Here is a 26,003-nt window from a genome sequence, read left to right as displayed (position 1 = left end):
GATGTCATCTGTCTAAATACAAACCACACTCGTTTGTTGTGTTTTGTGCTGTGTTAGATGACTCGCAGGTGAGTATTACGCATCAGCCAAAACTGTCCTTGAATGGTCAGTTGACCTCCCTAGCCCATCCGCCCCCAACCCTTCTGACCCTGTTCATCTCACTGCCTCCCATCCCCCGTTTGTTTTTGGTCAAATCAATAGCCCCCTCAAGACGAACTCACCTCCGCCACCCCCTGCCAGAGGTCATCAGGTCTCACAAGTGTGTGACTTCATGCTCCGCTTGCTGCTCCGTCCCGCCGACCCACTTTCCCCTTTCTCTCCCGTCTGGGTTTTCTCAGTTCCACATTTGGCATGAAGCAGCTCCTGGATGGCGTATCGATCTGGGTTTCTATTCACCTTCACTCCCATCCTCTCGCCTCTTCGCGCTCCCCAGTGTGCTGTAATGCTCCAACCTCTTTGATCGCTGTGTTTGTGTCTGTCTGACTGCTGCTTTCGCAAATGTCTCCATTTACTGTAAGCTCCACCATTTGTCTCACTGTCTAGTGCACACACACACACACCCATGCATACACACATTCACGCATACGCCGTCTTGGAAAGGAATCTCGTTTCACACAGATGTATTACAAACAACCGTAGTCTCACTTGCAGATCTCATTTAACACATTTGTAGGGTGGCAAGTCTTTCTCATGGCATGTGTGTGTGTGGGTGGATAGTCCTCATCTTTTTTTTGTAGGACTTCAGTGTTAAATTGTGATTTTGAAGAAGAATCATGTACAGTAAGTGAAGCACTTGGGTCTTGGTTGTTTTCAGACGTTTCCATCCAGGCTGTTGACACATATACGAGCACAAACAAAACATGAAGCTAAAGGCATGGGAGATGAGGCAGAGAAAACATTTCGTAACTAAATTAGAGGGACTAGTGAGGCGAGTGGTGGGTGGTAGTGCAGGGGGTCAACAGAACCAGTGACCTGTGAATGGGAGGGGTGTTTGGGGGCTATGAGAACCTACCCACCCAAAACAAAGCTGCTGAGTGGGCACAAATTAAGTCAAAACATTACAAGTGCCTCACAGGGAAAACGAGCAAGCACATGATACCAAATGTGTGCGTTCTCAGCTTCCTTGACCTTTGACCTTTGACCTTTTCCGTGTGTGCCCGTGCGAACGTGTGTGAGTGTGTGTGCGATTATGACTGAGGCCAAATTCATCTGGCTGAATGAGGTTCTTAGAAAATGAAACATGTCGATGGCGATAGATTGATTGATTGATTGATTGAGTGACAGATAGATGCTGATTGGCTGACGCCATTGCGCTACCGCCAAATGTCCACTTCAGCCTACGTAGGCGGGATGTCTTGGGATGGTAGTCTAAAGTCTAGTCTACTTTTGGTCACAATTTTGCAGATGCGCCAGGGTGCGTGGCAGTAATGGCCAGTGTGACGTAGCGCGTCTTCCAGAGTCACAAACGCGCTGAACTAGACTATTGCCCCGGCATGAAAATGAAGGTGTGGCCGTTTTTACGCAGAGTGCAGGCTACTTTCTGTCACCAAATTGTCGGTTGCCAGCAGGGTAAACAGATTTGTGCCGGCGTGAAAATTAAGTCCCGTCCGTTTTCACGCCGAGAGCATAGGCACCAGTCTACCGAAATAGGGATCTTAGTGTTTAAGTGAATGTTCGTGGAAGTGATTCTTCTCTGGAACTGTCCTGATTGGTCGATGGCGAATCCTCCACAGCAACAGCCCTATTTCACCAATCGCCACCAGGCCCTCAATCCAAGCCGGAGAGGAAGGTGGGGAGGAGAGAGGAGAAGGGGTAGTAAAACAGGCCAATATCTGGATGTCAGGTCGTGAAGCACGGCATGAAAACTAATAGCATACTCGCTGTAGTTGAATAAATTGTGTGAGTGTTTGAAACATGCTACAATTTAAATATTTTGACAGATAAGACAATCTAATTTCCTCAGGTAGCAACCTGTAACTTTTTTTTAACTGTCTGAGCCACCCCACTCACAATTAAGAGTCTTCAATGAACATGACATGCACGTTTTTGGGGATGTGGGAGGAAGCCGCAATACCCAGAGAAAAGCCACACAAGCACAGGAAGAAAATGCAAACTGCACAAAGGAAGGCCTGAGCCCAAGATCACAGCTGTGAGGCAGACAGGCTAACCACCAATCTCTATCGGCTACTCAACATTCCCTGCAGAAAACAAGACTTTTCTCAGTGCAAGGTCTGCCAAACTGAGAAGCTTACACATTACAACCTCCTACAAGCGTGACCCCCACCCCCAACCCGTCTTCCTGCAACCCTCCCATTCTCCCTCTCTCATCCTTTTATCGGAATCCTGCTCCTCTTCCTCCCCACTCCCCCTTCCTTCGATTGCCTCATCTGGCTTTCTTGTTGGTTGCGAGTAAGCAGCTTAAACACCTACTGGGTGTGACATCGGGGCCCCACGCGCCTCCAAATGCAGTCAGTGCGGGCGGGAGAAAAAAAGAGCGTTTCATCCATCTATTCTCTCAGTCTCGTTCTGCCTGGCACGGTGTGGTTAAGGCAAAGCCAAGACTGTCCCCTCATATTAGACCACCATGAACCTGACAAATTGTCATAACCCCCAGACCCAGCTTGTTCGCTCTTCGTCTCCACACACCCTCCCCCCAACATCTTTCCCCGCTCAGGTCACCGGTCCCCAATCTCTAAGGTGATTATGACAAAAATGAACGACCCCCGAGAGACATGGGGCCAGCAGAGATAGCGAGGAATAAGCTCTGGGTGTAGGGAGAAAGTGAGGAGGAGTGCAATGGAGATGGATAATATAATGAATGGATGGATGGATAGATAGATAGACGGACGGACGGACAGACGGATGGATGGATGGATGGAGAGCACTGGTAATTTGCTGAGGTGTATAGCGGGTTTGTGACCCCATGTGGCCAGCTGGGTCAAATCGAACAGCGGCGCTTCGGCCTAAAAGGTCATTTAAGGGACAGGGGAGGTTTGATGGCGCGGGGGCGGCCGGGGTGGGAGGACGCCGTTAACCCCTTCCCCTGCTTGGTTGCCAGCCTGCAGAGAGGAGAGCGGAAATATAGCGGAGGAGAGGAGATGAGAGGTCACGTTATGGTAGCATAGCAACCAGGTTGGAGTGTGGGCTGAGGCGAGCAACAATATGTAATATTGCTGAGAGGTTAGACAGCTTCGAGGAACCTTTCAAGATGGATGCGGAAAGAGAGGTGCACTTTCTGCACACAAGAGGGGGAGGGAAGCCAACAGAGGGGGTGGGGGTCGTAGAAACACAGTCGAAGAAAGACAATCGCCAATCCTCCCATCTTCCTCCAGCACCACCCTCCTCCTCCTCCGTCGTCCATCTCTCTTTCGTTCCCTCCTTTCTCCCTGCGCTCGGAGCATCATTAAAACAAGTGGAGTTGTGTTCGGAGCGTGGGGCTACACTGAGGCGGTGACCTCCACAAGAAGAAGACGTTCTTGCTTCGGGGAAGAGAAGGTCGTTTTGTGTGCCTCACTCTCTTCCTGTCTCTCTCTCTATAAGTCTTTTTTTTAGTTTACTCCTACCATTTACAGTGGAGTAAATGAGATTGAGAGAGGCTAGGAAAGCAAAGAACTGGATCAAGAGCGTAGAGAGCAGGAGATCGCGAGCCTTAGAGGGGGAGTTTGATGTAGGATTCAGAAAACTAATAAACAAAGAGCAGATGAGGTGCTTTGCATTGCATATATGTAAAAACACATTAAGGGCACCACAATTAATTGATATTGACAATTAATCAATAATCCTATTAATTCACAGCTATTTTGATAAGTTTGACTTAAAATAGTTCAAATCCTCCCAATTAATCCACACGGTAAATTACACTGGTCTGAATCAAAAACTAAACAAGAATGACAAAACATTTTCAACTTCAGTTTTTCACTCTGAAGACAATGGTACAATTAATTTTTCCCCATATTACTCAATTTTTCCCATTACATGCAAAGAGCTATTTTTTTTTCATGGTGCGGGATACTAGGTAACGCACTGGCCCTGCCACGCAACCTTTGGGAACACTGCACACTTCTAACTTTTAAGATAGGTTCCAAGATCGAAACCTGAAGTGCCAAGGGATTCATAGAACATACTTTGAAACACGTGAACATTTATCGGGACTTCCAAGGACCCGCTAAAGGTAAGCTTATCATCGACTGGTTGTAGCCTAAACAAGGCTCGCTATACAATCTGTTGTATGTATCCTAAACATTCGGAGGTTTAGAGGGTAGCTTAAGGCATATTGATGCATTCTTGTTTTGAATTGCGGCTACTGGTATGTGTACATCATTTCATCTTTGTTTTGACCAAATAACAATCAGGTATTTGCTGTTGCAGGATGCCAGTCTTGCAAGAATCATGCTGGTTGCTTTTGCTATATAGGTGGGAAGTATACGTTGCATAATCAAAGACGTAAACACAATTTAAGAATAAAACCCATTTTGAAATTGAACTCGGGCACCAAAATAAACTATGTGCCCCTCACACTATATGACAGTGTCTTGGAGACAAAAAAAAAAAAAAAGAGCAGGAGCATTTAGAGAAAAACTAATGAGATATTTGGATTCTACATTCAGAATTGCCCTCAGAAATGTTGTTGGCCACTTTGTTTATTTTTTGGGGATCCAGACAAGTGTCATATTTGTGTTTAATAAAAATAAGACATTTGCCATCATATGCATTTAGTTAGGGAAACGGTGATTAACATTTTTTGCCCTTTTCCCATTATATTATGGAACAAATCAGTAATTAAATCATAATAACATTTTTCTGCACTGCCATTTTGAAATTAGACAATTTTTAATAAAGGGATGGAAATTTAAAAAATGCTTACTTTTTTTCATCTGAGTCATCAGTTAACTGAAAAAGTAATTTAAAAATTTAAGCGATTATTAAAATAATAGTTAGCTGCAGCCTTAATACATACAGTGTCATATAAATTATTCTCGTGCTAAAAAACGGCAAATGGCATGAGCAATCAGCTGAGGTCAGTCTTATCAATCTTGACCAGCAGCATCCAGAGGCATCTTTCCATCAGCAGCCTCAGAGTCCAGTGGGTGAAACGAGGACAGCCCCTCTTCCCCGCTGCATGTTGCTGTCACACAGAAACAAAATGTGTGGGCAGCAAGCACAAATACATTCCCCTTATCCTCCACACGATTACAAACATCCTGTAAATCCAATAACCTCCATTCACTTGCCTTCCCCCGATGTCACTCCCCGTTCGACTCTCTCTTTCAGCTCCCCGTTTTTAACACCATCTGTTTCCTTCCCTGCCTCGCTTCCTTATGATCAATAACGGCCTCCAAATCTTCAAGTTTCTTTTTCTCTCTGAGGGACGACTCATCGTTTTCCCGCTGCTGATTTTAGTGTCACTAAGCTGCACCTTCACACATAATGTTGTCTAGCACCTTGTGCCAAATATTCCTTTGTGAATCCGTCCCCCAGCCCCCTGCCTGCACCTGGAAGAGATAGTGTTCTTTCAGCCGCAGGCTCTGCTTTCAATACAGCCAAGGCTGGGATTGCACAGGCAGCACGCAGCTGCTCACCGCAGTAAATTGATAGCGAAGGGTCGTGGATGGCGGTTCTTGTTATTTTTCTGCCACTTGTAGATTTTTGTGCTGTGCCCCCTCAACCCCTCCCCACCGATGTGGCCAATAATGTTGCCGTGTTCCTCAGCGGGGGGGTCAGGGATTGCATGCCAGGGCTCAGCTCATTGTCGAACCTTCAAAAAGTGATCCAAACATGCATTTTAGAAAGAGTTCAAATGCACATTGTCGCTAAATAGTTCCAGCCTGTGTCACCGACTACGAAACAGGCCTTCCTGTGTGCAGCTTGACACGTGCTCTCTGTGCTTGCTTCCATGTCCGCCGCACAACGAGTCATGCGGTATAATGCACCTGAAGTGGACAAGTGAGAACAAAATTGCAGACGGACACATTGCGACATAAAAACTCCAACCTTGAATTGTGTTTTGAGGCTCCGCTTCCAGTAGACACTGCCGTATTAGTCTTTATGGAACCACAAATACATGGAGCGATTGTCAAGAAAGAAGCGGGTGGCAGAAGAGGAAACAGGCAGGAATGAGGAGCGAGTGGAGTGTGGATAATTTGAGAGGCTGCTGGCAACTTGGCAACACACGCGGTGGTGCCTTGAGTTACCAGTTTAAGTCGCCGGATGACCATGCTTGTCACTCAAGAAGTCTCAACTACTCTGAGCACATCAGTCTGACACTAATATTAGTTGTTCTTTGCAGAGGATAAAGAATATAGGACTGAGTACTGCTATATAGTCTATATATTGGTGCACCCTTTGTGTTGGAAAATTGTGTAATTCTCTTAGTTTCATGTTTATTTCGACAAGGCAAGGCAGCTTTAGTTAAATAGAGCATTGCAGGCACAAGCATTTCAAAATAAACAAAGACATTTCAAAACAAAGTACATCACTAAAATTTAAATCTATTTATTTTTTTTTTTTACAAGACAGTAAACAGGAACTGAGTGGCATTAAACGACTTTTTTGAAGATTTGTTCACTATTTGCCAAACTGTTCACTGCTTATTGTGAAGTGAATTGAGTTCACTGCCACCACTCGGAGCTTGGATCCCAATTTTCATGGCCTTATTTGCTGTTTAAATGCTTGAATGTTTGGACCTCTGACCTCATCATCCCGGTCTGGTGGCTCATTCATGACTTATTTAATTTAGTGCAGTCGAAGTCTAAATCTGTCTAAATACAATATATGCCAAAATGGTGCAATATTAGCTTGGTAAGGATGGTGCAGCTGACACACAACGGAAACACAAGCGAGACCAGCGTCAATTGTTTTAAATCATACCGCACTGAACTCGACGGAATCATGCTGCTTGATGGCTAATGTGTCCGTATGCACACAAGCTCCGTTCGCCCCACACCCACCATCCTGAATGGATTGCTGCGATAAGTGTCCGCAGGACCGAATACATGTGTAAGTGGCTCTAATGAAAGGATGTGGTGATGGGTGAGGTCACGGAGGGCGGATGAGGTCACGCTTGTCGTGTCAGGCAGATTTGAGGGCCACCTTGGCGTGAGAGAGCGCGGCTTTGCGTAAAGCAGCTTGTTTCAGGGAGGGATTGTGTTTGGAGACCCCGCTCACGCTGAGGAAGAGGAGAGAACCGTGCTCGGGCATTACAGACCTGCATCCTTAATCCACATGGCCTGACACGCTGTTATCACTGTGTTATCCGGCCCTTCAGCAGCCAATAGACTGAGTGAGGCCATGCTCGGAGCCCTACTGGGCCGGGCAAACGCATCACTGTTGCTACACACAACTGCACACGCACGCACATGAGCTTTACACTCACGCTCTTCCCCATTAACCTTGTCAACTTCCTCAAACCCGTAGTAATTCGTGAGCACACGCTCCATTCCAAACTAAGCAGCGACAGTAGTTCCTCATTGCATACTGGCACACGTCCACGCTGCATACGCCAGCAACAGGCAGGCACAATCGGATGAGAGCTGTATCGAAAAGGCTATTTTTTTATTAAATTAAGCACAGTATGTTCACGGATTCCTTTGAACAACCTTTAAAGGGGAACTAAACTTAAAACATTTTAAAGCAAGAAGTTATTGTATTTGCTTGCGCTAAATCATGGTACCCTGATTCATATTGCGTTCGTGGAATAAGAATTAGAATGAATTATTAACCAACGCAAGGCCAGCTCCATGTTGTAATAATTTTTGGGTGAGAAGGAAAACATGTCGCGGACATTAAAGAAAGTGTCACACAAAATGAAAGTGTTGTACTTAAACTTTTTGACGTGAGAGCCACAAAAAAAAATTCAGATTGGCTGACAACTCAGTGATATACGATGATGATGTTATGATTATGGTTTGTTATGATTTTTATTTATAATTTTTCTTTACATATATATATATATATATATATATATATATATATATATATGTATATATATATAGATCTTATCGTGGCTGAATATTTTAGTTAGGAATTGCTGAACATTGGTTTACTCGATCAAGTGTGAAAAGCCCTAAATATGGCTGCCCCTGGAAGCAAGTAGATATGCGATGCATTAAATGTAATCATTATTTCTTTTTAGAATAAATGCTTTGTAGATGAAATTAAGCAGAAGCTGATAAAGAAGATGTGCAGGTTTAAAATAGAAGACACTTTGATATCTTGGGTTTTGTTTCCCTTTAACCTTTGGTACAGTCAATACAATTAAGTGAACGTGAGTGTGAATGCCTGGTGACCAGTCCAGGGTGCCACGCCTCTCGCCCAAAGTCAGCTGGGATAGAGTGCAGCTCACCTGTTGCCCTAGTGAGCAGAAGTGGTATGTATGGACATAATTAGAAAAACAAGGCAGAAATTCACCTGTTAAAGTTATAATTAAAATGCTGTCATTTTGTAGATATTTTATGTAATATATGCCTTGCAACTTTCAGGTGAGGAAACACAATGAAAAGACAATTAATAACTAAATACTTTTAGTTGTTGAGGAAACCCAGAAAACACGATTGATGCTTGCTTGCTCACTTCATGAGTGCTAAGGTCGCCCCTTGTAATAATCAGGTAAACTCAACAAGTGGAATCGCCCACAAAATATCCGAGCCCCCCTCAAAAAAAAAAAAAAAAGAAGAAAATAAAAAGAGACGTCACGTGACCCGAGACGGTGTTTTCGAGGCGGACTTTGTCACACTCTCAATGACGCCCCATCCTCCCACACCCGTCACATCATTGAGTCGTGTTTTTCCTCCGGTTACCACCAGAGGGCGTGGCTGTCCCTGAGCCCCAGATAACGCGTGAGTCCCATGGCAACAGATGGCACACGTGCCACACGATGCAAACGTCTTTTTTAAGTTTGGCCTGAACCCAAACTCTGATCATCACAATAAATATTCTTACGTGACTAAAAAAAAGAACAATAAATGGATAATAATAAAAGTAACATTTGAAGTGTAAATGTTTTTAATCATAGTTGGTGATCTCCCTAAAATTTGATCTGAGTTATTTAACATTACTTAGTTTTTTTTAAACAAAATTATTGCATTTATTTTCTTCCAGTGCATATATTAATGTGTTTTAAAGTATTATGGTTCTATTCAAGATATTACAACTTAATTTAAATTGATCAGTGTATTTTCCATCATTTAGCAGTAATTCCAACCTGGGTGCCGGGGTCACACTTATAATGTGATTATCCAATTCCACCACAAATTATTTCTTAAATGCAATAAATCTTTTTTTTATCCATCTATAGTGATGAGCAAAACAATGGACGTTTTTCCCCATTCATACAGTAGAAAATGTATACGAGCGTTCAATGAAACAGGCCTAAATTGTCGCGCACGCCGGTCGGCGAGGAGGGGGGGGGACCCAAGAGTGCGGGGAAGCCAGGCATAAGGGTAATTTAAAGGGAATTTATTGAAGAAATCAAACGAGAACAAACAATGCGGATCTCGGGAGCGAGAGCAGGGAGCGAGAGCAGGGAGCGAGAGCAGGGAGCGAGAGCAGGGAGCGGCCGTGACACTCCACAAGGGGAAGCAATGTTCCGACACTGAGTAGTCGGCATGGGGTGGTTAAATAGTCCAGAACTAGGAGTGCAAATGGGCATCAGGTGTGTGAGGTTAATGGGGAGCAGGTGCGTGGCTGGTGGGGACGGAGTGCTGAGGGGAAACGCCCCAAACACCAAAAACAACAACAAAAAGGCATGGGAGACGCGAAAACAACAACAAACCCCTGCCATGACCGACACGGGTCATGACATAAATTTCATATTGATAAAGTCAATTCGTGAGTAAATCGAGTGACATAATCACTATTACAGTACTCAATATCAGTTTTATAGTATTTTGTTTTGTTTGTTTGTAGAATTGATCCATTGACTCAATTAAGGATGAAAAACACTGCTGATTGCGTTTATTATAAAATGTATACAGTACGATGATGATGGTGATGATTGTGATGATGATTATGACGATGAAGATGATGGTGATTATTAGTTGTCTGTCCAGAGAAAGAAGACGTGCGGGGGAGAGTGAAAGAGGGACCGAGGTGAGGGGGAGGAAGAGAGAGTATAATGGGGGAGGGAGGGAGAGGAGAGGAGAGGAGGGATCAGGGGTGGGGGGGCAGAGGAGGAGGAGGAGGAGGGGGAGGCTCCTGATAGCAAGACACGGAAGAGCAGGGGAGGGAGAAGCTGGGAGAGGGAGAGAAAACGGGGCTGGGGAGTGGGAGAAAACACGGGGAATTACACTTGGCAGAAAAGACACGCATAGGAGAGGACAGAGCTTTCCGAGTGGACATCCCCCACCGCCCCACACCACTCATCTTCCTCCCCTACCGTGTCGTGTCTCGGGGCTGTCACACCACATTGGACTCGGAGGGAAGAGACATCGCCGTGCAACCCGGAGCCCATTCAGAGCCCATGGGGTAACAGGTATGTCTCACTTGCTCTTGTTACAAGTAGAAGCTTCTTCTTCTTCTTCTTTTTAATCGGCTTTCAAAGACTCAGCCACGCTGCGTGTCTGTGCCTATTTATATATTTTTTTACGAGTTCCGCGGCGTGTCCAGCTTCTAGACGCAACTCACACACTACATCCATTATCACGTGTATGGATACCTGTCCGAGTGTTTATTTCGGTTTCATTTGAATAGGAATGATATGATTACGATGGCTGCGTGGGGCTCCGTGGGCTCGCGGTGACAGCCTCTCAAGAGTGAGCGGTGTGAAAGTACCTGTTCGGTTGTCTGCTGCTTTGTGGAAACTGTCACTCAATGACACGCGCGGCGTATCACACAATTGAACACGGCACACACTTGTCTGGCTTTGTTTGTGTTGACACGCCGCTCTCCGAGTTGACTTTTCAAACAGAAACTTTCCTTCTGGTGCCAGAGTACTACTCGTTGATGTGATCCTCGCAACTGGCGACTGGAGCACTTTTCTTTCTTTCTTTTTTTCTATAGCAGGGGCTGCATCGCTTGTGCAGCCGCCTGGAGAGCGGAAGACTGGGCATGAACCCTCCTCCGTCTGGCCTCAGTTAACCTCCAACGGGGGCTTCTTCTTTGTCCAAGTGAAATTTCTGCTGCGTCAACAGACCAAACTTGACTACCAGGAAATACATGGTCACTTTTGACATCAGTGTTTGTACCAAGGCAACTAGTTTTACTTTGGGGAAAAATGGCATACCACACGAGCAAACACAGACGTCATAAAAAGTACAACATCACAGTTGACTCACAAATGTGGGCCTGTTTAGTTGATCACTAAGCCATCATTGTGTTGTATGAATGGCAACAGGTGGGCACACAGGTTGATTGTACCTTCTGCCATCTAGTGGAAATGCATTTCATTGTTTTGCCCGGCACCCATGTTCTATATAGCAAGCATAGCGCGATAACAAAAAATTTATTACTTACTTACTAAAATTTATTATAGTTTTTTTTATTCCTGAGAAGTGACTGTCCAGGAGATGTGAGGATCATGATGGCAGTGATATGTTACTTGTGGATGAAAAGCGAAGCATGGAGAGTCTCTTTGACTGAAATGCAGGTGTGCCGTCAATAAATGGTACAAACAGTCATATCCTGATTTCTCGCTCGTTTCCTCTTTTTTATTATGATAATGCCTTGCTACAGCAATGCACTTCTTCCTTGATAATTGCGCCATGTTTGTGCTTCAGTAAAGAAAGAAGAGCGTAGTGTAAATAGCGCCTCCAAAAGTTGTTTCACAATAAGAACACCAGGGGTCACATTTTTTCATTTGCAGTTTTAGATTATGTGAGATTCGTTGACTTAGTAGTTGGCGAAGTTGATTTTTCACTTCAGTCGCATATGTGCGGCGTGGCTTATAGTAGATGTTGTTGTCATTATTGCCATACTGGTTTCTTGTTGTTCCGGGTACGAATCTCAACTCTGGCCTTCCTGCCGTGAGTTTGCAAGTTCTTCCTGTGCTTTGTGGGTTTTGTTTAGCCAACAGGTGACAATTATGCATTCTAACTTTTATTGATGAGTCTCTTGACTCTTGTTTTTAAAGTATGAATTGTTGTTTGTCAATTTGTGCCTCGTGATTGACCGCCGGTCTAGGGTGTATCCCGCTTCGGCTGGGATTGACTCCATCTCACCCGCAAACTTTATGAAGATAAGCCGTATAGAAAATTTCTGGTTGGATGCTTGTAATGCAATTCCAAATTGCATAGCCTATTCATGTGTATGATGTCTCTGCTGGAGTTTGTCAATTGTTGCTCACATTTGTCTTTTTTCTTTATCCATCAACCTCTCAATTTATCGATCCATCTGTGTGTGTTCAATGAACTAATAGCAAAGCCATTTCTGATGCAAGGAAACCCTCTTAGTGTCAAGGCACAGCACAGTTTGACAGTGCCTAACTGGATTTTTGGATTAAAAGACTATCTGGTGATTTCCCAAATTGTCTTAAGGCCCGGATGGATTTCTGCGGTTGTTTTGTCCTCCCTCATACCAGGTTAAGAGTTCCATCTTGAAATGATAACCCCTTTATTCAGTTATGAAATGATTGTGGGAATGATTGCATATTGTTTTGTGTTGTGTGTATGTTTGTGTTTATGTCAGTTTTGTTTGGCCCAAAAGTTCTCACTGAATCTCTACATGACACCACCTGCTATGGACTTTCTCCTGCTTTGTGTTTTTGCCACAGCAGCCGTGCGCTTCCTTTAGGTGGTCTTTTGTGTTACCTCAACAAGATCAGTGGGCATCGCTGCACGTATGTACGTACATCACGTGTGTTTGTATGTGTGTACAGCAATGCACTAAACACTGACCAAGACGCTAGTGAAAAGGTGAGTGGAGGAGGATGCGGGGGCGAGATCGACAGAAAGATGGAAAAAATATTAGCTGCACGTTGCCGGTGAGATTAGAAATGACTTTCCACTCAGGTTATAGCTCATGACTGGAACTTCTTTATAAAGATGATGACCTGAGATGAGATTTGAACTTTGTGTGATTTTTGGACATCCAAATGCTGGTTGGAGTGTGGATGTGAGTAAGCGCTGGTGGCTCGCTCGTGTTGAGAAAGCAACGGAACCTCAGCCGTTTGACGTTTGACCGGCGAGGTAATGACCGGAATGAAATGAGACAAGTGACTTACCAAAAACACCTTGAGTTTGACATGCACCTGTATATCTTTATACATAATCAGATATGTCGCTCACAAAATCCACGTCGACTGATTTTCTAGAAAAATTCAATCAACAAAGTGCAAATTTTCTCCAATTGAAGTTTAACATGGAATTTTACGCAGTGAGATTACAAACCCTTGAACTGATTTGCACCCGAGAAAGCCAATTAAAGGTTTAAAGGAGTACTTTTGCATTTATTTGTACGTTCATAGTTACACTTTTATTCTTCTTCTTTTCACTGTGAACAAAGGTTTTCATGATTAAGATGTTCCAAAATGTCAGACCAAAACCTGAATCGTATGAAAACTAAGCAATATTTGCCATTGGTAATCATTTAAAGTAAATCCAATTAATTTGTTTGAGACACCTGAAAATATTCACAAATAACTGTAGCTTAACGTAGAGAAAACAACGTGAAATAATTGTGTAGATGAATGATGAAATAAATAAACAAACACTAAACATCAGTTATGTCTTTATTGAAGCTCGGGGGTCACCAACCTGGTGCTCGTGGGCCCGTGTGGGCCTGTTCTGAAAATGGCCCAACAATTGTGATTTCCTTGGAAATAGTGTAGAAGTGGACACTCGTATCTTTAGTCACATGCAGCCTCAATTAAAAGTCATTTCAAAAGGAATGTTAAGTCAAGACAAAGTTGATATTGTCAAACTTATTTTACACGCATTGCTCACCATTTTACCTTTGCATTGAACATGCACCTTCACACACTAATGCAATGGACAGCAATTTGGAAGGTTTGCTGCCTTGCTCATGGGTGATCCCGCATTGAGTGCCATATCCACGCGCTCTTTGCCCAGTGGGAGGGGCCTTTCAGTCACATGCCTACAAGAAGTGGGGGAGGTACGACGAGAAAACGAAGGGCTTGATTCGGGTGCCAGTTTAGAGGCTCGTGATGCTGCCCCCTCTCTGGTGGTGCATGTGCGAGCCTGCTGGTGTGTAGGAGGTGCTCGGTGCCCCCGTGTAGGTTGTAGGCTGAAATGTGGGCTAGATACTTAGTGGGCTTCTATCCCCTGGGACGCCGTGTACTTCCCCCAGTGCGTGTGTTTATGTAGACGGTAACCACACATCCTTTAATGACCGTCGAGAAATGGAGAAAAGAGGTCAAATGCTCCAGAAAGGCATGCACGCTCCATGCATTGCTTTATCTCACTGGCACGTTCCTCTTGGTGATAACTTGTTAATGGGCACACCTGTCTGGCTAACACGCCACTAAATTAACTGTTTGCACTCACTTTTAAAAGGCGATAAAAGATCCCACAGGAGTTGTCTCTTGTATGTGTGACATTTCTCACTACTTGATTCAAAACTTTGGCTCACATTGATCCGGTGCAAGTCGGGGGCCGCAATGACACCCCCCCGGATGACTAAAGCTTTTTAGATTAACTGCCTCCGTAGCACATTGTGAATACAGGTGCTCCTAATCCTAGTGGAGAGCCAGTGAGGGTGTGTGTGTGTGTGTGTGTGTCGCAGCTGTCATCTCTGTCCACATATCTAACGTGCTCATCTCTGCCCCACACACCCTCCCCAATTAGAAACAGGTGAGTTAGATGCAACCTCAACATGAACAACCCCCACTAGACACACACACGCACACGCACACACGCACCGGTCTCCATGGATGTGCCGTGCTTGTATTTCAAAGCGGTGCGCGCGCTCACATGTATGCACCTGCATACCCACCGGAGCGGTTTTTGTCTTTGTTTTTAGTCATTACATTTTCAATTAGGAAATCCATTTTAAATGGGCTCTCTTCATTTTTTCCATTTATTAAAAATGAAAAAATAAATCCGCATATTTGTTGTGTTTTGTAAAAATGCATCTTTAGAAAGGTAGCTGGGACTATTAAAAGCATTTTTAATTAATCACCTCAGTTTGTCAAAAAAGACAAATAAATACAATTAAAATAACTAACAGTAGATTGAATTTGACGGTGCTGACAACAGTCAGATTATATTGGTCGGCGCCGGTTGAAGTTTATGATGATTTATATTCAACTTGTTCCAACATGCTGCACCGGTTGTCCTTGAATGGCCCGGAATGCTGGATGTGCAGGGTGGGCATCGTCAATGTAATTAGCTGGCAGGCAGGCCTTTGGACACCCCCCCCCCAAACACACACACGCACGCACACGCACGCCTGCACACACACACTCTCTCAGTCCTAGTCTTTCATTAATGAGTGACTTAAGAGTCCAGCTCTGTGCAGAAAGATGATCAGCCAGACAGAATGTGTAAGTTTAAGTGTGGACAATGCTGAAAGACTCCAAAAAAAAGTATGTGCTTGTTAGTTGGTATATTTCATGTGAATGAATCTGTCTTTTATTCACGCAGCATGAGCATTTGATGAGAAATTGAGCGGCTTGGAGCAAATATGTCTTCAGAAATGGTCCGCTAGCCTCAGGCTCTGGCTGGTGCCAGATTTTCATATCAAAGCTCAGGTGAGAGAGAGAGAGAAGGGGTACTGACTGAGGAAGAGAAAAAAGGGAGAGATTCTGATCAAATCAAAACAGTTTCTGTTTTTTTATGTTGTTGTTGTTTTTTTTTGTAATCTGCATCTCATAGTTCATTCTGTGTCTGTATTGTCCATCTTAATCTAATCTCCTCTACTTAAAAACCACTCAAGTCATGACAGAATTCACCAATTTTGTCTGCCCACTGCTAAACTACAATCATCATCTAACAAGTGCTAGAGTTTGGTGAAGACAAACAGCTCTGTGCTGATACAACATATCTCACCTGAGCACTTGTGCCACTAGTTCAACCTTTGTTGGAAAAAAAAAAACAACAATTGATATGAGCGTTATTAATGTTTGGCCCTGTGATTATCTTGTGATTAGTCCAGGCTGCAGCTGAGATAGATTCCAGGTCCCCTGTGACAAAAATACAGTTGTGAGATACAAGCAACCTGACGAATGATTTCTCAAGATACAAGCAGTCCATCAGCGTTTTTATTCATTTTTTTAAAACTTTGGCTTGTGAACGCATCCTTTTGATGGGAGCCGACTCAACCACTTCATAACTATCAGCAGCTGATAACAATATTCTTACGGATATCGCAACACAAACGGTGGAGCAAGTCAAACATGTAGGTAATGTAATACTCACAGGTAGTGATGCCTGATAACTATCGGACCAATTAGTTGTTAGGCTGATATTGGGGAAAAAATGCCGTCACTTGTATCAGTCCAATATCAGTAAATTACGCCGATATTGAAAGCCACCTCAAATACACTAATGCTGCATGACATGGGCGGTAGTATGGCTGTTTGATGTGAATTCCAAAGTAACACAGAGCCAATTTTGCTTTTATTAAAACTTTAAAACTAAGTTTTAGTCACATATTGTAGTCTTTCTAATTTTCTTCGTCTAATTTTAGTCAACAAAAACAATTTTTCTAGTTTTAGTCAGGACAATCTTTTTTTTTTTTTTTTTTTACTAAAATCTGTAAAAACTACGTTTAACATTCCAATAATGGAGTCAACTCTCCCAATGTTTTTATTATGCTGGAGCCTATTAATGGTATTTCCATTTTTCTCAATGGAAAAAGATCATTTCAAATACAAGCGTATACAGTTATGAGCTTTGTCAAGAAACATTAAATTTGTATCTCAAGGCACCACTGTACATCGAAAATGGCTGGCTGAATAGCGAGTTGGCTATTCCTGCTACGTGGAGTGTCATTCCTGACCCTGTGGACTCGATGGTGACACTAATGAATGGATGGACTCTTTGTTTGGCGATGTTGAACATTATCCGGCTTTGCGGAGTTTAGTAATCCAGTTGTGAACTGGAGTGCTAAAGTGCCGCTAACAAGACCTGTTTAACATTCCCTCCCCTGCTCAACATACAATTATTCCACTTGGCTGCCATTAACATGTACAGTAGGACTTGGCTTTTAATTGGCCTGATATGACTAATGCCAGATCAACTCGGATTTGCTAATTAGTTTTTGCTTTAAAAGTGCCATCAGGACATGAAATATTCATTGATGTGAGGTAGAGCGAGGACTGTGGGTGGAATTATGGGATATTAGTGCTATAGGCAGGCTGCTCCAATGCGCCGGGAGAAGAGATTTGAACCTTCGCCGGCTTGTTGTGGTCGCTTATTCATACTTTGGGTGAGGTGTTAGTGTTTCGTCACACGCCCACGCACCACCTCCATTCAAAGCATCACAAGGCCACCTCTTCTCCTCCAGCCCCCACCTACGTCCTCTCTTCAGCTCTCCAGTTTCACCCCCCACCCCCCATCTTATTCCTTTTAACTCACATCTTCAGCTACATTTGCATTATGTCCTGTAGTGTGATTAACGATTTTGCCCATTTTTTTTCTCATGCTTTTTTATGGTGTCTGTGACGTTCCTTACTTGTCCGTCAGATTCTGAAGGGGGTCCGTCACTTTTGTCCCGTTCTGTTATGTGTTTTGAAACGTGTACCCTGGGCAACTTTGGAATCTGTTCTCCAACAAATTGAATGAAGTTCCTCTGTCTAGACCGTACTCTAGAGTTGGAGCTGGATGGAAGGCACATGTAAGCTACACTTGTGTTTTTTTGTCAACAGTTAATTCACTTATCAATCACTTGTACCAAAAAATGTAAAAGAGCATGTTTTTCAGCTACACTGTGGACAGTACACGTGTTCTTACTCTCTTGCTCAAACACTTATTCAATATCAAGTGTTGGAAACGCTTAAGGTGGCATTGTAGGGAAACTAAACACACGGTTTAACTTTAGAACAGTTGTAGCTGGGGTGGTGGTACGGTGGATGACTGGTTAGCACGTCCACCCCACCTTCTCTGGGTACTCTGGTTTCCTCCCACATTACAAAAACGGACACCCTGAATTGTCCCTTGGCGTGACTGTGAGCTTGATTCTTTTTTGTCTGAGTGTACCCTGCGACTGGCGGGTAACCAGTTCAGGTGTACCCCGCCTACTGCCCGTAGTCGACCCTTGTGAGGATAAGCAGTTCAGGTAATGGATTGATGGATGTAGGCGGGGTATGTGTGATGCCAGGTTATATTATTTTCCTGTTACACTACGGATGGCTTCCAAGTTATGTTACCCCCCGCCCCCCTGCTACGTACTGTCAGGTGTAGTTGCACCACCTGGTTTTTCTTATCTTATCATAATTATAGAAAAAGTAATGGTATTCCACAAGGTTTAGTATTAGGTCTTATGTTATTTATACTTTATTTAAATTGTATTTATAAAGTATCTAACATTTTAACATTATATTTTATTATATACATAACAATAACAATATTATATTGTTATATTTAAAGACACTAATTTGCTGTGTTTCGGGGAGGACATTAATGCCTTACTGATGGCCATGGAACAGGAATTGATAATATTGAAGAAATAGTTTGATACAAATCAAAATGAATGAAGTGAAAGCAAAACTAACTACATGGTGTTTGGTGGTAGAATGGGTGATCATGAATTTAAATTGAATTTAAATGGCTCTGCAATCGAAAAAGTAAATGAAGGAAAATTCTGGAATGTGATAATAGATTCTAAACTTTGTTGGAAACCACATATGAAATGTCTTAAAACGTATCTTGGCGTAATCAGCTTACTTCTGTGCTCACCTTTTGGTTGCTTCACCTCACTCCAGCCCCCGTCCTTTCCTGCCCTCTACTCCATCCCACTCATCCTCCTCCAGTACTCCTCCCACTCCTTCATCTCCCATCTCTACTCCTCCTCCTCCACCACCACCCTACTGTAAGTGGGCCAGGTGCCTCCTGTGGCCTCCCCTACTCTATTTCTCATTTTTACCCTTCCTCTCCTCCCTTTCTCATTTTCACCCTCTCCCTGTTCCTTTTCTCATTTGTATCCCTCCTGCTGACCCAAACTCATATTTATACAGCACATCCTATTAATGCCACAGCTATTAAGAGGGGACACCGTGCATAATTGTGGTCTGCTGTCTTTGGCCCAATGTGGCAATCTAAACCTAAAAGGTCAACATCGGTCTGCGATAAGGTGAAGCTGGGCAGAGGTAACATTTCTCGAAATTCACATGATCTTTGAATACATCCAAAGCAAATACAAAGTTATACAAAAAACAAGCCTTGCAAATGAATAATGATACAAAATAGTGATTATTACACCATGAGAAAAAACAGGTGTCTCGAGCCTTAACGTAACTGGGTTTACATTCCTACTTTCAGGACTCTGTCAGGCGCGTAAATTGCTGGAGGTGGCGACAAAAAAATTGTCAGTTGTACTCAAAGCTGAAGTCACCTCCACGCGAAAGTCAATATTTATTATAAATATTGAAACTTGATGTAAAATCTTTACTGAACACATGCACCATTTGCTGGGTCCCATTCACGTGATTGAGAGCCGCAGCCAAAGCTGCCTCGGCGGTCACCCAGCCGGAGGGCTCTGACGCTTATGACGACTGAGCCGTGCTTTTTCCTTTTTAACTGTACTTTTATTTTTGTTGCTGGATACTGTAATTGTGTGGACCAAATCAACATTAGACTGCATGACTAAATGACAAATTCTAGAGAACGCAAAACAAAAGCAGGGCAGCCCAGCCAAACTATGGCCAATCAAACCTTTGCTGACAAGCCTCTCAACCTCCAACGCCAGATCCATAACACACAAAACATGTGAACTGGAACTACAACTAGTGGAAAATGGCTTATTCAGGAATGTTGCATTTTCTAAATCACAGATACCTGGCCACACACTCAAATTCCAAATGCTTCAGTGGAATGAGAAACAAAGGCAGCGGCACAAAGTGACGTTTTGTGGCCATATAATTATGTTCAATATGTGCAGACTATAACTAGCGACAACTTTGTCACATGCTTGGACCCCAGCCAGGAAAAGTGGTTCATAAAAGATCATATTACTGTCATAATAGTAATTTACACTTGTTGATAAATAAACAACCAAGGCTGGTTGAAGTGCGGCTATGGTGAGTTATACTTTTAATTCTTTCATTTTTATTTTGATCCTCAAAAATGTCTTTGCGTGAAAATGGCCTGGAACACTAAAATGTTTGGTGCCCTGCAATTATTTCAAGATGTGTGTGTGTGTAATGTACATTATTGAAATATCACTACTATGTAAATAATAATAATATTAGATACAAATAAAACACTCTCTGATATGTTGACGTTCCTGTTGAAAGATTATGTTGAATTATTCAGGAAAGCTCTGTAAATATGATTCAAAATTTTTGGTGCTATTATCTTGGGCGCGCCAGTGAAACCAGTACAAAAAGTTAGTCTCGAGCCCTGACTGTCGTAATTTCCTGGAATGAGCTAAATTCAAGTGGAGTCTTTGGACAGTCAACACAATATTGTCGTATTTTGACCTTAAAAGAACACCTTCAATATCATTTTAAACAGACTTGTATGTAGTTGTTAATAAAGAGAAGAACCTCATTGTCATCGCCTGGCTATTCTGTTCAATTTTTGAAGTAGTCTTTAATCTTGTTGGACCAACCCGGACACTTCATGTTGTGTAAGCACTAATAATGTCAAGTCTAAAATAATCGGTTTGACTTTATTTTGCCTTTGACAGTTCTTGTTGGCTCTCTGAGGAGTTTCCATGTTCTTCCCATGATTGCGTGGATTTCCTTTCATGGCTTCCTTCCGCATTCCGAAACATGCATATTAATGTCCGTTGAAGACATTTGTCTAAATTGTCCATAGGTTAGAATGTGAGTGCGAAAAACCCTCCAAACGACTTTTGACCATGCAGCCTCTCACCAAAATCAATCCTAACGCGAGGTATAAAAAATAGATTGACTTTGTAGTTCTGCTTTAAAAGCTGTGAAGTATGGAAATATCTCCATTGGCATTGAGACATCACGGTGATGTGTTTACTGTGCTTGTTTTAAATATTTGTTTGCTGCGTGACATTTGTAGTTCCAGTTGTCAGTTTTTTTTTCTCTGTCAACGGGGATTCTTTAAAATACAGATCAGTCATTGTTGCTGGAACTCTGTTTTTTTTTTGTGTCAGTTCAGTTCCTGTTTTCAAACAGGAGTGATGATAGCAAACGTGAACAGAAGTGAAAAAGTCCACATCCCCTTTTCAGCGGCAAGGGGCAATTTCCCCCCATAGTTTTGCGTTTACAATAAGTGAACACAAAATGAAACATACCCAACTCATTGTCGCTGCCTCGTTTGCGACTCTGTGAACGTACACGGTGCACTTGCAACGCCCTTTTTCATTGCATTTCATCTCTTCCTCTCCATTTTGTCCTGCCTCGCCACCTTTCTCTCATTGTCATTCCTTATGCCTTTGTCTAGCTCTCTTCTTTGCCCTCATCTTTTTAATCGCTTTCTCACCCCCGCACACCTCCTTGCTTCGCTTGTGCTGCCTCAGCCCCCCCATCACATGATTTTTTGGGTGTGCACTGGTGTAGTTGAACTTGATTTGTGATTGGACAAACATGAAACTGTCAAATGTCACAATGAGGGCAATTTGTATGACTTTCTTAAAATGAGGCTTTTAAGGTGGGTGTTGTCCTTGGCCATTGACAGCACAAGTCGAAACAGTTTTCTTGTCTTGTGTGCAGCCGAGCCAGTTGCGTAAATGAATTCACTTTCCGTGGCTGCAGGGGATGCGGGAGTTCACCATCAGCGCCATAAGCCTGCAAGCCGTGGCCCATCGTTCATGTTAGTCAACAGGTGACACTCCTAATGTCGGGCCACATTAGCCGAGCAGACAGAGAAGGAGACACGTGGAAAGCGGAGCAGACCAATGTGAGGATGTCCATGAGACTTCTAATTTCATCACAGTGGATCCAGTTGGTAGCCTTGAGGCACAACAAGGCAAACTTTACATTGCTTTTTCTTTTTAACTAGAAAAAAATATCTGTCTCAAAAAGAACCTTTGGCTATCGGTGAAAAAAAAATTCGGTCTACTTCTCGAACTTTAAGCTACTTCTGCTTCTTTTATGGCATTGCATTTCCAATAGCTTTTGTCATGTAACCCTTCGACTACATACTTAATCATACTGTACTGTATTTTACTGTATAGGTCTGGCGTATTATACAATTCAAGCTTCTTAGTTATATTACAAAGTCCCCCTCGTGAGTGGAAAGTAAATAATCTCATACTATTATTCTGTATCAGTTTGATTTATTGTGGTTTCATTATAGTGCAGATTTTTCCATTAAGCATATAACAAAAATTGTGTTGTAATAAGTTTGTAATGTGTTGGAATTATAGCCTGTCAATTATCTTTAGGATTATTCATTCATCCATCCATTATCTTATCTGTACCGCTTCTCCTCACTAGGGTCGCGGGGGGTGCTGGAGCCTATCCCAGCTATCTTCGGGCAGTAGGCGGGGGACACCCTGAACTGGTTGCCAGCCAATCGCAGGCACACATAGACCAACAACCATCCGCGCTCACACACATACCTAGGGGCAATTTAGAGTGTCCAATCGACCCGCCATGCATGTTTTTGGAGTGTGGGAGTACCCAGAGGAAACCCACGTAGGCACGGGAGAACATGCAAACTCCACACAAGAAGGTCGGAACTGGAATCAAACCCACCAACTACGCACTGTGAGGCCATCGTGCTAACCAGTCGTCCATCGTGCCGCTAGGATTATTGAACAAAACAAATAGTTTTACTTTTGATTTTATACTCATACATTTTTTAAATTTTATTATTATTATTAAGTCTTTTTTATGTCTACATTTTATGCTTGCAGTTTTTGTTGCGCACATGATTAAAGAATAGTGGGAGGGCTATTTTAAGGCTTAAACTCTATCTAAAAAAACAAACCACTATTTTTTCATTTTTTATTGTTTCTTTGAATCCTGGACTTTATGTATGGTGTGTGAATGTCAAACATAACTTCTTCTGCTATTAAAGGGGCCGGGGGATTACTGTATATATTATAAAGTGGCTTTAAAACATTTTCTTTAATGCTAAGACCAGATACTCTGTGTTGACGGTCTGTGGGGAATTTATCTGACAATATCACATCATCAGCCACCTTGACTATCATTTTTTGCAAGCTGCATACACATTTGTTCCTACGTTTCTTCTTTAAGAGCAACCGTTTAGTAGTAGCATAAAGGACAATAACTCCTATTCAATTGCTGATTGATGGACATTTGTCGTGCTACTGTGCGACACTGAGTCTTGTGCTCAAGTGTTCTCCCTGTCCAGTTCTCCATTAGATGCAATGAGCAGCGCGACATAGAACATCGATCTCAAGCTATAAAGCACTTGTCTTCTTTTTCTGCCACAACCCCACTTTTGTTCTCCATCGCTCTAACTTCTCCTTTTTTTTTCTTGCATCCCCATATCCTTCCATCTTTCTTCTCCTTCACCATCTTTTCTTCAACTACAAAAAATGTGAGTCTTTCTAAATTTAGATGGCCCTCTCTTCTCTCCTTGATTCCTCCCCCTTTATCTCACTTCCTTCTTTTTTGTTTCTGCTGTTGAAGGACAGATTTGCCAAAGCGCTCCAATATTCCTCCCTGTTTGATTTTGGCGCCGTTTTGATCAGCTTGATAAGTGACATGGCAGCCCCGAGCCATTCTATGAAAGTGTGCTTTTATAAACATATCTTTGTAAATTGTATGGATAATAGACTCAAGAAGTCAGTGCATATTACGTACTGATGGCTATGCTAATATGTGCATATATATATATATATATATATATATATATATATAAATATATATATATATATATATATATATAAATATATATATATATATGCTATCCTACTAACCGACGGTACCACCAAGTTACCCTAACGCATACACACACAGAACAGACACGCACGAGCACACCCACACACTCATCGGACACCCGCCTCGGCACCAGATCGCTCGCCACCAGTGAGTCACCATCATCCAGTCATTCAAAAAGCACACATCTTAATAAACAACAATGAGCTCACAGGTCGTGATGATTTTGTGAACATGAAATTCTTATGCATTGTCACTTTGACACATTTCTTTTTGTAAAGCCTTTGTTTGATTGTACCACCGATTGAATGCGCATACTGAGAGCAGTTTCTAATATTTTGGTGATTTTCTTTACGAGATGAGTGAGACAAAATTATTATTGCTATATTTTCAAAATTGACTTTTGGATGCACTGCTGGGATTGAATCTCATTTAGGTTTGCAGTTGTAGAGTCAGGCCCATACATATTTGAACATTGACAAAATTCTTTTTAACTTGAAACACCACATTGCATTTGAAATGTGGTGAACAAGATGCGCTTTAGCTGCAGACTTCCAGCATTAAGTTGAGGGTATTTTCAGGAAAAGTAACCCTTAATTGGCTGTTCCGCTGTTCCATGGCCAGGTGAGCATGTATTGCTGCCAATGAAACTGCTTCCCTTATAGTTTTCACTCTCAATGAGCAGCGAATGCTTCTGTGTAGCCTTTGCGGATGTAGGGTTTCTTTTGTGTAGCGTTGGGTAGTATCACTGAAACGTACATCACAATATAATTATTTCCAGAGCTGGACAGTTCGTCCCGGGGGCGGAATTGTCCTGCCCCCTGGCCTCGCCGGACTTCAATTTTGGTAGCGAGGAGCGGGGTGTGACAAATTTAAAAAAAGGGTTCAATAAGGCCGGAGTTTGATTTTAAAAAAAGGGTTCAATAAGGCCGGAGTTTGATTTTAGTGCGGCCCACGAATCGGCCCTCATGCGTGTGATGAACCTACTCACGAAATGGACAAACGACAGAAATGACCTCAAAACAGGTCAAAAGCGCCACTACCAACTGTTTGTGTATGAAGAGATGCGAGACAGCAGTGTGTGTTCAAGCATGCCCGTATTTCCTTATTCTGACATCACGTAACCCGTGCCTCCCACCTGCTATTGGGGCATACCTTTGCAAGACCGGGGGCAATACTACAATCCCTATAACACCAACTGTGCATACTTACTTACATTGGGCACATTCATGGAAAATAAGAATGAAGAAGGAAACTAATAAGAACGAGATGAATAAAACCATAATAAGCCCTTAATTGGGTAAGCGGATTTGAATAGTAAATTATCCAGCTGTTTAAATAAACCTCTTCCATTTGCATCTCTCCCACAGTGGTGGCGTCATGCACTGACGCTTTTTTATCTTTTATTTTTATTTTTTTTGGGGAGCGGGTGGGGTGCAGAACGGGGTCGAGGGCTGACAATTTTTATTAATAAGATCGGAAAGTCTAGACGGAACCGTACTGGGGGACTGACCGGCAAAAAATGATGAAGTGACCAGCTCTGAGTATTTCATATTGTTTAATATCAATATATATATATATATATATATATATATATATATATATATATTATACATATACATATTAAAAAATACTTTGGAAAATAAGAATCTAAACAAATAAGGCATATTTTTTAAACATATACTATTTAACCTTAAATAAGAGGTCAACTCTGAAAAAGTCAAATAAACTGGTCAAAATAAAATTTGAGTGAACATGCATATTGTGCTCCATAGGACTGTGCGATATTGCAGCCTCAAAAATGTTTCAGAATGTCTTTTATGACCACGAAGAAGAAGCAAAGCTGCCAGAAGTAGTCATGGCAACTTACTGTCCTTTAGCACAAAAACATCAATGATGACTTAAACTAAAAGGTGCATTAAGATTGCACCTTTGGTTAAAATGCAATGCAGGATTGTACTTAAGGGAATCTGTTTCAAGACATACTTTAACAACAACTTTAACATAGTTATTTACTGATATTTTGCCATCCTTGTGCTGTTGGTGGCTGAGTGCGCTCTGCTCACAATTTCTGAACTCAGTCCACATACTCTGACTAACTGAGGGCACAATTAAAAAGCGT

The 26,003-nt window shown here is 42.5% G+C and overlaps 1 protein-coding gene across 1 annotated transcript in view; it reads left to right on the top strand.

The window, feature by feature from the left end:
* The first annotated feature begins 10,324 nt into the window (after nucleotides 1-10,324).
* zbtb46 (zinc finger and BTB domain containing 46) overlaps nucleotides 10,325-26,003 on the top strand; it is a 72,945-nt gene continuing 57,266 nt past the window's right edge. The window contains exon 1 of the mRNA XM_088289973.1: nucleotides 10,325-10,468. The gene's annotated coding sequence lies outside the window, so the exon portion shown is untranslated. The remainder of the gene's footprint in view (nucleotides 10,469-26,003) is intronic.

Source organism: Idiotropiscis lumnitzeri, chromosome 3 (genome assembly GCF_059441095.1).
Source record: "Idiotropiscis lumnitzeri isolate Australia: NSW breed Sydney's pygmy pipehorse chromosome 3, RoL_Ilum_1.0, whole genome shotgun sequence".
NCBI classification, from domain to species: domain Eukaryota; kingdom Metazoa; phylum Chordata; class Actinopteri; order Syngnathiformes; family Syngnathidae; genus Idiotropiscis; species Idiotropiscis lumnitzeri.
This window is presented reverse-complemented; position numbering and strand designations above follow the sequence as displayed.